Here is a 16,821-nt window from a genome sequence, read left to right as displayed (position 1 = left end):
TATCCCCCATCGCCTCTGCCTGCGCCATAGACCCTGACATTCATTCCAGGCACTCACCATTACGAGTATGGAGACGCAATATCCCCCATCGCCTCTGCCTGCGCCATAGACCCTGACATTCATTCCAGACACTCACCATTATGAGTATGGAGACGCAATATCCTCCATCGACTCTGCCTGCGCCATATCCCCTGACAAACATTCCAGACACTCACCATTATGAGTATGGAAACTCAATATCCTCCATCGCCTCTGCCAGCGCCATAGCCCCTGACAAACATTCCAGACACTCACCATTATGAGTATGGATACGCAATATCCTCCATCGCCTCTGCCTGCGCCATTGCCCCTGTCATTCATTCCAGGCACTCACCATTATGAGTATGGAGACGCAATATCCTCCATCGCCTCTGCCTGCGCCATAGCCCCTGGCATTCATTCCAGACACTCACCATTAGGAGTATGGAAACTCAATATCCTCCATCGCCTCTGCCTGCGCCATAGCCCCTGACATACATTCCAGACACTCACCATTATGAGTATGGAGACGCAATATCCTCCATCGATTCTGCCTGCGCCATAGCCCCTGAAATGCATTCCAGACTCTCACCATTATGAGTACGGAGACGCAATATCCTCCATCGCCTCTGCCTGCGCCATAGCCCCTGGCATTCATTCCAGACTCTCACCATTATGAGTATGGAGACGCAATATCCTCCATCGCCTCTGCCTGCGCCATAGACCCCGGCATTCATTCCAGGCACTCACCACTATGTTTATGGAGACGCAATATCCTCCATCCCCTCTGCCTGCGCCATAGCCCCTAGCATTCATTCCAGACACTCACCATTATGAGTATGGAGACGCCATATCCTCCATCGCCTCTGCCTGCGCCATAGCCCCCGGCATTCATTCCAGACACTCACCATTATGAGTATGGAGACGCAATATCCTCCATCGCCTCTGCCTGTGCCATAGCCCCTGGCATTCATTCCAGACACTCACCATTATGAGTATGGAGACGCAATATCCTCCATCGCCTCTGCCTGCGCCATAGCCCCTGGCATTCATTCCAGACACTCACCATTATGAGTATGGAGACGCAATATCCTCCATCGCCTCTGCCTGCGCCATAGCCCGTGACATTCATTCCAGACACTCACAATTATGAGTATGGAGACGCAATATCCTCCATCGCCTCTGCCAGCGCCATAGCCCCTGACATTCATTCCAGACACTCACCATTATGAGTATGGAGACACAATATCCCCCATCGCCCTTGCCTGCGCCATAGCCACTGACATTCATTCCAGACACTCAATATTACGAGTATGGAGACGCAATATCCTCCATCGCCTCTGCCTGCGCCATAGCCCCTGACATTCATTCCAGACACTCAATATTACGAGTATGGAGACGCAATATCCTCCATCGCCTCTGCCTGCGCCATAGCCCCTGACATTCATTCCAGACACTCACCATTATGAGTATGGAGACACAATATCCCCCATCGCCCACGCCTGCGCCATAGACCCTGACATTCATTCCAGACACTCACCATTATGAGTATGGAGACGCAATATCCCGGATCGCCCTCGCCTGCGCCATAGCCCCTGACATTCATTCCAGTCGCTCACCATTATGAGTATGGAGACGCATAATCCTCCATCGCCTCTGCCTGCGCCATAGCCCCTGGAATTCATTCCAGACACTCACCATTATGAGTATGGAGACGCAATATCCTCCATTGCCTCTGCCTACGCCATAGCCCCTGGCATTCATTCCAGGCACTCGCCATAATGAGTATGGAGACGCAATATCCTCCATTGCCTCTGCCTGCGCCATAGCCTCTGAAATGCATTCCAGACTCTCACCATTATGAGTACGGAGACGCAATATCCTCCATCGCCTCTGCCTGCGCCATAGCCCCTGACAAACATTCCAGACACTCACCATTATGAGTATGGAGACGCAATATCATCCATCGCCTCTGCCTGCGCCATTGCCCCTGTCATTCATTCCAGGCACTCACCATTATGAGTATGGAGACACAATATCCTCCATCGCCTCTGCCTGCGCCATAGCCCCTGGCATTCATTCCAGACACTCACCATTATGAGTATGGAGACTCAATATCCTCCATCGCCTCTGCCTGCGCCATAGCCCCTGACATTCATTCCAGACACTCACCATTATGAGTAAGGAGACGCAATATCCTCCATCGCCTCTGCCTGTGCCATAGCCCCTGACATTCATTCCAGACACTCACCATTATGAGTATGGAGACGCAATATTCTCCATCGCCTCTGCCTGCGCCATAGCCCCTGACATTCATTCCAGACACTCACCATTATGAGTAAGGAGACGCAATATCCTCCATCGCCTCTGCCTGTGCCATAGCCCCTGGCATTCATTCCAGGCACTCACCATTATGAGTATGGAGACGCAATATCCTCCATCGCATCTGCCTGCGCCATAGCCCCTGACATTCATTCCAGACACTCACCATTATGAGTATGGAAACTCAATATCCTCCATCGCCTCTGCCAGCGCCATAGCCCCTGACAAACATTCCAGACACTCACCATTATGAGTATGGATACGCAATATCCTCCATCGCCTCGGCCTGCGCCATTGCCCCTGTCATTCATTCCAGGCACTCACCATTATGAGTATGGAGACTCAATATCCTCCATCGCATCTGCCTGCGCCATAGCCCCTGACATTCATTCCAGACACTCACCATTATGAGTATGGAGACGCAATATCCTCCATAGCCTCTGCCTGCGCCAGAGCCCCTGGCATTCATTCCAGACACTCACCATTATGAGTATGGAGACGCAATATCCTCCATCGCCTCTGCCTGCGCCATAGCCCCTGACATTCATTCCAGACACTCACCATTATGAGTATGGAGACGCAATATCTTCCATCGCCTCTGCCTGCGCCATCGCCCCTGGCATTCATTCCAGACACTCACCATTATGAGTATGGAGACGCAATATCCTCCATCGCCTCTGCCTGCGCCATAGCCCCTGACATTCATTCCAGACACACACAATTATGAGTATGGAGACGCAATATCCCCCATCGCCCTTGCCTGCGCCATAGCCCCTGGCATTCATTCCAGACACTCACCATTAATAGTATGGAGACGCAATATCCTCCATCGCCTGTGCCTGCCCCATAGCCTCTGGCATTCTTTCCAGGCACTCACCTATATGAGTATGGAGACGCAATATCCTCCATCGCCTCTGCCTGCGCCATAGCCCCCGGCATTCATTCCAGGCACTCACCACTATGTTTATGGAGACGCAATATCCTCCATCCCCTCTGCCTGCGCCATAGCCCCTAGCATTCATTCCAGACACTCACCATTATGAGTATGGAGACGCCATATCCTCCATCGCCTCTGCCTGCGCCATAGCCCCCGGCATTCATTCCAGACACTCACCATTATGAGTATGGAGACGCAATATCCTCCATCGCCTCTGCTTGCGCCATAGCCCCCGGCATTCATTCCGGACACTCACCTTTATGAGTATTTGACGCAATATCCTCCATCGCCTCTGCCTGCGCCATAGCCCCTGGCATTCATTCCAGACACTCACAATTATAAGTATGGAGACGCAATATCCTCCATCGCCTCTGCCTGCGCCATAGCGCCTGACGTTCATTCCAGACACTCACCATTAATAGTATGGAGACGCAATATCCTCCATCGCCTGTGCCTGCGCCATAGCCCCTGGCATTCATTCCAGACACTCACCATTATGAGTACGGAGACGCAATATCCTCCATCGCCTGTGCCTGCGCCATAGCCCCTGGCATATATTCTAGACACTTACCATTATGAGTATGGAGACGCAATATCCTCCATCGCCTCTGCCTGCGCCATAGCCCCTGACATTCATTCCAGACACTCACCATTAATAGTATGGAGACGCAATATCCTCCATCGCCTGTGCCTGCGCCATAGCCCCTGGCATTCATTCCAGACACTCACCATTATGAGTACGGAGACGCAATATCCTCCATCGCCTGTGCCTGCGCCATAGCCCCTGGCATACATTCTAGACACTCACCATTATGAGTATGGAGACGCAATATCCTCCATCGCATCTGCCTGTGCCATAGCCCCTGACATTCATTCCAGACACTCACCATTATGAGTATGGAGACGCAATATCCTCCATCGCATCTGCCTGCGCCATAGCCCCTGGCATTCATTCCAGGCACTCACCATTACGAGTATGGAGACGCAATATCCCCCATCGCCTCTGCCTGCGCCATAGACCCTGACATTCATTCCAGACACTCACCATTATGAGTATGGAGACGCAATATCCTCCATCGACTCTGCCGGCGCCATATCCCCTGACATTCATTCCAGACACTCACCATTATGAGTATGGAGACGCAATATCCCCCATCGCCTCTGCCTGCGCCATAGACCCTGACATTCATTCCAGGCACTCACCATTACGAGTATGGAGACGCAATATCCCCCATCGCCTCTGCCTGCGCCATAGACCCTGACATTCATTCCAGACACTCACCATTATGAGTATGGAGACGCAATATCCTCCATCGACTCTGCCTGCGCCATATCCCCTGACAAACATTCCAGACACTCACCATTATGAGTATGGAAACTCAATATCCTCCATCGCCTCTGCCAGCGCCATAGCCCCTGACAAACATTCCAGACACTCACCATTATGAGTATGGATACGCAATATCCTCCATCGCCTCTGCCTGCGCCATTGCCCCTGTCATTCATTCCAGGCACTCACCATTATGATTATGGAGACGCAATATCCTCCATCGCCTCTGCCTGCGCCATAGCCCCTGGCATTCATTCCAGACACTCACCATTAGGAGTATGGAAACTCAATATCCTCCATCGCCTCTGCCTGCGCCATAGCCCCTGACATACATTCCAGACACTCACCATTATGAGTATGGAGACGCAATATCCTCCATCGATTCTGCCTGCGCCATAGCCCCTGAAATGCATTCCAGACTCTCACCATTATGAGTACGGAGACGCAATATCCTCCATCGCCTCTGCCTGCGCCATAGCCCCTGGCATTCATTCCAGACTCTCACCATTATGAGTATGGAGACGCAATATCCTCCATCGCCTGTGCCTGCCCCATAGCCTCTGGCATTCTTTCCAGGCACTCACCTATATGAGTATGATGACGCAATATCCTCCATCGCCTCTGCCTGCGCCATAGCCCCCGGCATTCATTCCAGGCACTCACCACTATGTTTATGGAGACGCAATATCCTCCATCCCCTCTGCCTGCGCCATAGCCCCTAGCATTCATTCCAGACACTCACCATTATGAGTATGGAGACGCAATATCCCCCATCCCCTCTGCCTGCGCCATAGACCCTGACATTCATTCCAGGCACTCACCATTACGAGTATGGAGACGCAATATCCCCCATCGCCTCTGCCTGCGCCATAGCCCCTGACATTCATTCCAGACACTCACCATTATGAGTATGGAGACGCAATATCCTCCATCGCCTCTGCCTGCGCCATAGCCCCTGACATTCATTCCAGACACTCACCATTATGAGTATGGAGACGCAATATCCTCCATCGCCTCTGCCTGCGCCATAGCCCCTGACATTCATTCCAGACACTCACCATTATGAGTAAGGAGACGCAATATCCTCCATCGCCTCTGCCTGTGCCATAGCCCCTGGCATTCATTCCAGACACTCACCATTATGAGTATGGAAACTCAATATCCTCCATCGCCTCTGCCAGCGCCATAGCCCCTGACAAACATTCCAGACACTCACCATTATGAGTATGGATACGCAATATCCTCCATCGCCTCTGCCTGCGCCATTGCCCCTGTCATTCATTCCAGGCACTCACCATTATGAGTATGGAGACGCAATATCCTCCATCGCCTCTGCCTGCGCCATAGCCCCTGACATTCATTCCAGACACTCACCATTATGAGTATGGAGACGCAATATCCTCCATAGCCTCTGCCTGCGCCAGAGCCCCTGGCATTCATTCCAGACACTCACCATTATGAGTATGGAGACGCAATATCCTCCATCGCCTCTGCCTGCGCCATAGCCCCTGACATTCATTCCAGACACTCACCATTATGAGTATGGAGACGCAATATCCTCCATCGCCTCTGCCTGCGCCATCGCCCCTGGCATTCATTCCAGACACTCACCATTATGAGTATGGAGACGCAATATCCTCCATCGCCTCTGCCTGCGCCATAGCCCCTGACATTCATTCCAGACACACACAATTATGAGTATGGAAACGCAATATCCCCCATCGCCCTTGCCTGCGCCATAGCCCCTGGCATTCATTCCAGACACTCACCATTAATAGTATGGAGACGCAATATCCTCCATCGCCTGTGCCTGCCCCATAGCCTCTGGCATTCTTTCCAGGCACTCACCTATATGAGTATGGAGACGCAATATCCTCCATCGCCTCTGCCTGCGCCATAGCCCCCGGCATTCATTCCAGGCACTCACCACTATGTTTATGGAGACGCAATATCCTCCATCCCCTCTGCCTGCGCCATAGCCCCTAGCATTCATTCCAGACACTCACCATTATGAGTATGGAGACGCCATATCCTCCATCGCCTCTGCCTGCGCCATATCCCCCGGCATTCATTCCAGACACTCACCATTATGAGTATGGAGACGCAATATCCTCCATCGCCTCTGCTTGCGCCATAGCCCCCGGCATTCATTCCGGACACTCACCTTTATGAGTATTTGACGCAATATCCTCCATCGCCTCTGCCTGCGCCATAGCCCCTGGCATTCATTCCAGACACTCACAATTATGAGTATGGAGACGCAATATCCTCCATCGCCTCTGCCTGCGCCATAGCCCCTGGCATACATTCTAGACACTTACCATTATGAGTATGGAGACGCAATATCCTCCATCGCCTCTGCCTGCGCCATAGCCCCTGACATTCATTCCAGACACTCACCATTAATAGTATGGAGACGCAATATCCTCCATCGCCTGTGCCTGCGCCATATCCCCTGGCATTCATTCCAGACACTCACCATTATGAGTACGGAGACGCAATATCCTCCATCGCCTGTGCCTGCGCCATAGCCCCTGGCATACATTCTAGACACTCACCATTATGAGTATGGAGACGCAATATCCTCCATCGCCTCTGCCTGTGCCATAGCCCCTGACATTCATTCCAGACACTCACCATTATGAGTATGGAGACGCAATATCCTCCATCGCATCTGCCTGCGCCATAGCCCCTGGCATTCATTCCAGGCACTCACCATTACGAGTATGGAGACGCAATATCCCCCATCGCCTCTGCCTGCGCCATAGACCCTGACATTCATTCCAGACACTCACCATTATGAGTATGGAGACGCAATATCCTCCATCGACTCTGCCTGCGCCATATCCCCTGACATTCATTCCAGACACTCACCATTATGAGTATGGAGACGCAATATCCCCCATCGCCTCTGCCTGCGCCATAGACCCTGACATTCATTCCAGGCACTCACCATTACGAGTATGGAGACGCAATATCCCCCATCGCCTCTGCCTGCGCCATAGACCCTGACATTCATTCCAGACACTCACCATTATGAGTATGGAGACGCAATATCCTCCATCGACTCTGCCTGCGCCATATCCCCTGACAAACATTCCAGACACTCACCATTATGAGTATGGAAACTCAATATCCTCCATCGCCTCTGCCAGCGCCATAGCCCCTGACAAACATTCCAGACACTCACCATTATGAGTATGGATACGCAATATCCTCCATCGCCTCTGCCTGCGCCATTGCCCCTGTCATTCATTCCAGGCACTCACCATTATGAGTATGGAGACGCAATATCCTCCATCGCCTCTGCCTGCGCCATAGCCCCTGGCATTCATTCCAGACACTCACCATTAGGAGTATGGAAACTCAATATCCTCCATCGCCTCTGCCTGCGCCATAGCCCCTGACATACATTCCAGACACTCACCATTATGAGTATGGAGACGCAATATCCTCCATCGATTCTGCCTGCGCCATAGCCCCTGAAATGCATTCCAGACTCTCACCATTATGAGTACGGAGACGCAATATCCTCCATCGCCTCTGCCTGCGCCATAGCCCCTGGCATTCATTCCAGACTCTCACCATTATGAGTATGGAGACGCAATATCCTCCATCGCCTCTGCCTGCGCCATAGACCCCGGCATTCATTCCAGGCACTCACCACTATGTTTATGGAGACGCAATATCCTCCATCCCCTCTGCCTGCGCCATAGCCCCTAGCATTCATTCCAGACACTCACCATTATGAGTATGGAGACGCCATATCCTCCATCGCCTCTGCCTGCGCCATAGCCCCCGGCATTCATTCCAGACACTCACCATTATGAGTATGGAGACGCAATATCCTCCATCGCCTCTGCCTGTGCCATAGCCCCTGGCATTCATTCCAGACACTCACCATTATGAGTATGGAGACGCAATATCCTCCATCGCCTCTGCCTGCGCCATAGCCCCTGGCATTCATTCCAGACACTCACCATTATGAGTATGGAGACGCAATATCCTCCATCGCCTCTGCCTGCGCCATAGCCCGTGACATTCATTCCAGACACTCACAATTATGAGTATGGAGACGCAATATCCTCCATCGCCTCTGCCAGCGCCATAGCCCCTGACATTCATTCCAGACACTCACCATTATGAGTATGGAGACACAATATCCCCCATCGCCCTTGCCTGCGCCATAGCCACTGACATTCATTCCAGACACTCAATATTACGAGTATGGAGACGCAATATCCTCCATCGCCTCTGCCTGCGCCATAGCCCCTGACATTCATTCCAGACACTCACCATTATGAGTATGGAGACACAATATCCCCCATCGCCCACGCCTGCGCCATAGACCCTGACATTCATTCCAGACACTCACCATTATGAGTATGGAGACGCAATATCCCGGATCGCCCTCGCCTGCGCCATAGCCCCTGACATTCATTCCAGTCGCTCACCATTATGAGTATGGAGACGCAATATCCTCCATTGCCTCTGCCTACGCCATAGCCCCTGGCATTCATTCCAGGCACTCGCCATAATGAGTATGGAGACGCAATATCCTCCATTGCCTCTGCCTGCGCCATAGCCTCTGAAATGCATTCCAGACTCTCACCATTATGAGTATGGAGACGCAATATCATCCATCGACTCTGCCTGCGCCATTGCCCCTGTCATTCATTCCAGGCACTCACCATTATGAGTATGGAGACACAATATCCTCCATCGCCTCTGCCTGCGCCATAGCCCCTGGCATTCATTCCAGACACTCACCATTATGAGTATGGAGACTCAATATCCTCCATCGCCTCTGCCTGCGCCATAGCCCCTGACATTCATTCCAGACACTCACCATTATGAGTAAGGAGACGCAATATCCTCCATCGCCTCTGCCTGTGCCATAGCCCCTGACATTCATTCCAGACACTCACCATTATGAGTATGGAGACGCAATATTCTCCATCGCCTCTGCCTGCGCCATAGCCCCTGACATTCATTCCAGACACTCACCATTATGAGTAAGGAGACGCAATATCCTCCATCGCCTCTGCCTGTGCCATAGCCCCTGGCATTCATTCCAGGCACTCACCATTATGAGTATGGAGACGCAATATCCTCCATCGCATCTGCCTGCGCCATAGCCCCTGACATTCATTCCAGACACTCACCATTATGAGTATGGAAACTCAATATCCTCCATCGCCTCTGCCAGCGCCATAGCCCCTGACAAACATTCCAGACACTCACCATTATGAGTATGGATACGCAATATCCTCCATCGCCTCGGCCTGCGCCATTGCCCCTGTCATTCATTCCAGGCACTCACCATTATGAGTATGGAGACTCAATATCCTCCATCGCATCTGCCTGCGCCATAGCCCCTGACATTCATTCCAGACACTCACCATTATGAGTATGGAGACGCAATATCCTCCATAGCCTCTGCCTGCGCCAGAGCCCCTGGCATTCATTCCAGACACTCACCATTATGAGTATGGAGACGCAATATCCTCCATCGCCTCTGCCTGCGCCATAGCCCCTGACATTCATTCCAGACACTCACCATTATGAGTATGGAGACGCAATATCTTCCATCGCCTCTGCCTGCGCCATCGCCCCTGGCATTCATTCCAGACACTCACCATTATGAGTATGGAGACGCAATATCCTCCATCGCCTCTGCCTGCGCCATAGCCCCTGACATTCATTCCAGACACACACAATTATGAGTATGGAGACGCAATATCCCCCATCGCCCTTGCCTGCGCCATAGCCCCTGGCATTCATTCCAGACACTCACCATTAATAGTATGGAGACGCAATATCCTCCATCGCCTGTGCCTGCCCCATAGCCTCTGGCATTCTTTCCAGGCACTCACCTATATGAGTATGGAGACGCAATATCCTCCATCGCCTCTGCCTGCGCCATAGCCCCCGGCATTCATTCCAGGCACTCACCACTATGTTTATGGAGACGCAATATCCTCCATCCCCTCTGCCTGCGCCATAGCCCCTAGCATTCATTCCAGACACTCACCATTATGAGTATGGAGACGCCATATCCTCCATCGCCTCTGCCTGCGCCATAGCCCCCGGCATTCATTCCAGACACTCACCATTATGAGTATGGAGACGCAATATCCTCCATCGCCTCTGCTTGCGCCATAGCCCCCGGCATTCATTCCGGACACTCACCTTTATGAGTATTTGACGCAATATCCTCCATCGCCTCTGCCTGCGCCATAGCCCCTGGCATTCATTCCAGACACTCACAATTATAAGTATGGAGACGCAATATCCTCCATCGCCTCTGCCTGCGCCATAGCGCCTGACGTTCATTCCAGACACTCACCATTAATAGTATGGAGACGCAATATCCTCCATCGCCTGTGCCTGCGCCATAGCCCCTGGCATTCATTCCAGACACTCACCATTATGAGTACGGAGACGCAATATCCTCCATCGCCTGTGCCTGCGCCATAGCCCCTGGCATATATTCTAGACACTTACCATTATGAGTATGGAGACGCAATATCCTCCATCGCCTCTGCCTGCGCCATAGCCCCTGACATTCATTCCAGACACTCACCATTAATAGTATGGAGACGCAATATCCTCCATCGCCTGTGCCTGCGCCATAGCCCCTGGCATTCATTCCAGACACTCACCATTATGAGTACGGAGACGCAATATCCTCCATCGCCTGTGCCTGCGCCATAGCCCCTGGCATACATTCTAGACACTCACCATTATGAGTATGGAGACGCAATATCCTCCATCGCCTCTGCCTGTGCCATAGCCCCTGACATTCATTCCAGACACTCACCATTATGAGTATGGAGACGCAATATCCTCCATCGCATCTGCCTGCGCCATAGCCCCTGGCATTCATTCCAGGCACTCACCATTACGAGTATGGAGACGCAATATCCCCCATCGCCTCTGCCTGCGCCATAGACCCTGACATTCATTCCAGACACTCACCATTATGAGTATGGAGACGCAATATCCTCCATCGACTCTGCCGGCGCCATATCCCCTGACATTCATTCCAGACACTCACCATTATGAGTATGGAGACGCAATATCCCCCATCGCCTCTGCCTGCGCCATAGACCCTGACATTCATTCCAGGCACTCACCATTACGAGTATGGAGACGCAATATCCCCCATCGCCTCTGCCTGCGCCATAGACCCTGACATTCATTCCAGACACTCACCATTATGAGTATGGAGACGCAATATCCTCCATCGACTCTGCCTGCGCCATATCCCCTGACAAACATTCCAGACACTCACCATTATGAGTATGGAAACACAATATCCTCCATCGCCTCTGCCAGCGCCATAGCCCCTGACAAACATTCCAGACACTCACCATTATGAGTATGGATACGCAATATCCTCCATCGCCTCTGCCTGCGCCATTGCCCCTGTCATTCATTCCAGGCACTCACCATTATGATTATGGAGACGCAATATCCTCCATCGCCTCTGCCTGCGCCATAGCCCCTGGCATTCATTCCAGACACTCACCATTAGGAGTATGGAAACTCAATATCCTCCATCGCCTCTGCCTGCGCCATAGCCCCTGACATACATTCCAGACACTCACCATTATGAGTATGGAGACGCAATATCCTCCATCGATTCTGCCTGCGCCATAGCCCCTGAAATGCATTCCAGACTCTCACCATTATGAGTACGGAGACGCAATATCCTCCATCGCCTCTGCCTGCGCCATAGCCCCTGGCATTCATTCCAGACTCTCACCATTATGAGTATGGAGACGCAATATCCTCCATCGCCTGTGCCTGCCCCATAGCCTCTGGCATTCTTTCCAGGCACTCACCTATATGAGTATGATGACGCAATATCCTCCATCGCCTCTGCCTGCGCCATAGCCCCCGGCATTCATTCCAGGCACTCACCACTATGTTTATGGAGACGCAATATCCTCCATCCCCTCTGCCTGCGCCATAGCCCCTAGCATTCATTCCAGACACTCACCATTATGAGTATGGAGACGCAATATCCCCCATCCCCTCTGCCTGCGCCATAGACCCTGACATTCATTCCAGGCACTCACCATTACGAGTATGGAGACGCAATATCCCCCATCGCCTCTGCCTGCGCCATAGACCCTGACATTCATTCCAGACACTCACCATTATGAGTATGGAGACGCAATATCCTCCATCGACTCTGCCTGCGCCATATCCCCTGACAAACATTCCAGACACTCACCATTATGAGTATGGAAACTCAATATCCTCCATCGCCTCTGCCAGCGCCATAGCCCCGGACAAACATTCCAGACACTCACCATTATGAGTATGGATACGCAATATCCTCCATCGCCTCTGCCTGCGCCATTGCCCCTGTCATTCATTCCAGGCACTCACCATTATGAGTATGGAGACGCAATATCCTCCATCGCCTCTGCCTGCGCCATAGCCCCTGGCATTCATTCCAGACACTCACCATTAGGAGTATGGAAACTCAATATCCTCCATCGCCTCTGCCTGCGCCATAGCCCCTGACATACATTCCAGACACTCACCATTATGAGTATGGAGACGCAATATCCTCCATCGATTCTGCCTGCGCCATAGCCCCTGAAATGCATTCCAGACTCTCACCATTATGAGTACGGAGACGCAATATCCTCCATCGCCTCTGCCTGCGCCATAGCCCCTGGCATTCATTCCAGACTCTCACCATTATGAGTATGGAGACGCAATATCCTCCATCGCCTGTGCCTGCCCCATAGCCTCTGGCATTCTTTCCAGGCACTCACCTATATGAGTATGATGACGCAATATCCTCCATCGCCTCTGCCTGCGCCATAGCCCCCGGCATTCATTCCAGGCACTCACCACTATGTTTATGGAGACGCAATATCCTCCATCCCCTCTGCCTGCGCCATAGCCCCTAGCATTCATTCCAGACACTCACCATTATGAGTATGGAGACGCCATATCCTCCATCGCCTCTGCCTGCGCCATAGCCCCCGGCATTCATTCCAGACACTCACCATTATGAGTATGGAGACGCAATATCCTCCATCGCCTCTGCTTGCGCCATAGCCCCCGGCATTCATTCCGGACACTCACCTTTATGAGTATTTGACGCAATATCCTCCATCGCCTCTGCCTGCGCCATAGCCCCCGGCATTCATTCCAGACACTCACCATTATGAGTATGGAGACGCAATATCCTCCATCGCCTCTGCTTGCGCCATAGCCCCCGGCATTCATTCCGGACACTCACTTTTATGAGTATTTGACGCAATATCCTCCATCACCTCTGCCTGCGCCATAGCCCCTGGCATTCATTCCAGACACTCACCATTATGAGTATGGAGACGCAATATCCTCCATCGCCTCTGCTTGCGCCATAGCCCCCGGCATTCATTCCGGACACTCACCTTTATGAGTATGGAGACGCAATATCCTCCATCGCCTCTGCCTGCGCCATAGCCCCTGGCATTCATTCCAGACACTCACAATTATGAGTATGGAGACGCAATATCCTCCATCGCCTCTGCCTGCGCCATAGCCCCTGGCATTCATTCCAGACACTCACAATTATGAGTATGGAGACGCAATATCCTCCATCGCCTCTGCCTGCGCCATAGCCCCCGGCATTCATTCCAGACACTCACCATTATGAGTATGGAGACGCCATATCCTCCATCGCCTCTGCCTGCGCCATAGCCCCCGGCATTCATTCCAGACACTCACCATTATGAGTATGGAGACGCAATATCCTCCATCGCCTCTGCTTGCGCCATAGCCCCCGGCATTCATTCCGGACACTCACCTTTATGAGTATTTGACGCAATATCCTCCATCGCCTCTGCCTGCGCCATAGCCCCTGACATTCATTCCAGACACTCACAATTATGAGTATGGAGACGCAATATCCTCCATCGCCTCTGCCTGCGCCATAGCCCCTGACATTCATTCCAGACACTCACCATTATGAGTATGGAAACTCAATATCCTCCATCGCCTCTGCCAGCGCCATAGCCCCTGACAAACATTCCAGACACGCACCATTATGAGTATGGAAACTCAATATCCTCCATCGCCTCTGCCAGCGCCATAGCCCCTGACAAACATTCCAGACACTCACCATTATGAGTATGGAGACGCAATATCCTCCATCGCCTCTGCCTGCGCCATTGCCCCTGTCATTCATTCCAGGCACTCACCATTATGAGTATGGAGACGCAATATCCTCCATCGCCTCTGCCTGCGCCATAGCCCCTGGCATTCATTCCAGACACTCACCATTAGGAGTATGGAAACTCAATATCCTCCATCGCCTCTGCCTGCGCCATAGCCCCTGAAATGAATTCCAGACTCTCACCATTATGAGTACGGAGACGCAATATCCTCCATCGCCTCTGCCTGCGCCATAGCCCCTGGCATTCATTCCATACTCTCACCATTATGAGTATGGAGACGCAATATCCCCCATCGCCTCTGCCTGCGCCATAGCCCCTGGCATTCATTCCAGACTCTCACCTTATGAGTATGGAGACGCAATATCCTCCATCGCCTCTGCCTGCGCCATCGCCCCTGGCATTCATTCCAGACACTCACCATTATGAGTATGGAGACGCAATATCCTCCATCGCCTCTGCCTGCGCCATAGCCCCTGGCATTCATTCCAGACACTCACCATTATGAGTATGGAGACGCAATATCCTCCATCGCCTCTGCCTGCGCCATAGCCCCTGGCATTCATTCCAGACACTCACCAATATGAGTATGGAGACGCAATATCCTCCATCGCCTCTGCCTGCGCCATAGCCCCTGACATTCATTCCAGACACTCACCATTAATAGTATGGAGACGCAATATCCTCCATCGCCTGTGCCTGCCCCATAGCCTTTGGCATTCTTTCCAGGCACTCACCTATATGAGTATGGAGACGCAATATCCTCCATCGCCTCTGCCTGCGCCATAGCCCCTGACAAACATTCCAGACACTCACAATTATGAGTATGGAGACGCAATATCCTCCATCGCCTCTGCCTGCGCCATAGCCCCTGACATTCATTCCAGACACTCACCATTATGAGTATGGAAACTCAATATCCTCCATCGCCTCTGCCAGCGCCATAGCCCCTGACAAACATTCCAGACACTCACCATTATGAGTATGGAAACTCAATATCCTCCATCGCCTCTGCCAGCGCCATAGCCCCTGACAAACATTCCAGACACTCACCATTATGAGTATGGAGACGCAATATCCTCCATCGCCTCTGCCTGCGCCATTGCCCCTGTCATTCATTCCAGGCACTCACCATTATGAGTATGGAGACGCAATATCCTCCATCGCCTCTGCCTGCGCCATAGCCCCTGGCATTCATTCCAGACACTCACCATTAGGAGTATGGAAACTCAATATCCTCCATCGCCTCTGCCTGCGCCATAGCCCCTGAAATGAATTCCAGACTCTCACCATTATGAGTACGGAGACGCAATATCCTCCATCGCCTCTGCCTGCGCCATAGCCCCTGGCATTCATTCCATACTCTCACCATTATGAGTATGGAGACGCAATATCCCCCATCGCCTCTGCCTGCGCCATAGCCCCTGGCATTCATTCCAGACTCTCACCATTATGAGTATGGAGACGCAATATCCTCCATTGCCTCTGCCTGCGCCATCGCCCCTGGCATTCATTCCAGACACTCACCATTATGAGTATGGAGACGCAATATCCTCCATCGCCTCTGCCTGCGCCATAGCCCCTGGCATTCATTCCAGACCCTCACCATTATGAGTATGGAGACGCAATATCCTCCATCGCCTCTGCCTGCGCCATAGCCCCTGGCATTCATTCCAGACACTCACCAATATGAGTATGGAGACGCAATATCCTCCATCGCCTCTGCCTGCGCCATAGCCCCTGACATTCATTCCAGACACTCACCATTAATAGTATGGAGACGCAATATCCTCCATCGCCTGTGCCTGCCCCATAGCCTCTGGCATTCTTTCCAGGCACTCACCTATATGAGTATGGTGACGCAATATCCTCCATCGCCTCTGCCTGCGCCATAGCCCCTGACAAACATTCCAGACACTCACCATTATGAGTATGGATACGCAATATCCTCCATCGCCTCTGCCTGCGCCATAGCCCCTGACAAACATTCCAGACACTCACCATTATGAGTATGGAGACGCAAT

This window comes from Hemitrygon akajei, unplaced genomic scaffold, assembly GCF_048418815.1.
Source record: "Hemitrygon akajei unplaced genomic scaffold, sHemAka1.3 Scf000077, whole genome shotgun sequence".
In the NCBI taxonomy this organism is placed as follows: Eukaryota; Metazoa; Chordata; class Chondrichthyes; order Myliobatiformes; family Dasyatidae; genus Hemitrygon; species Hemitrygon akajei.
The sequence above is the reverse complement of the archived record's forward strand: the minus strand, read 5'-3'. Positions refer to the sequence as shown.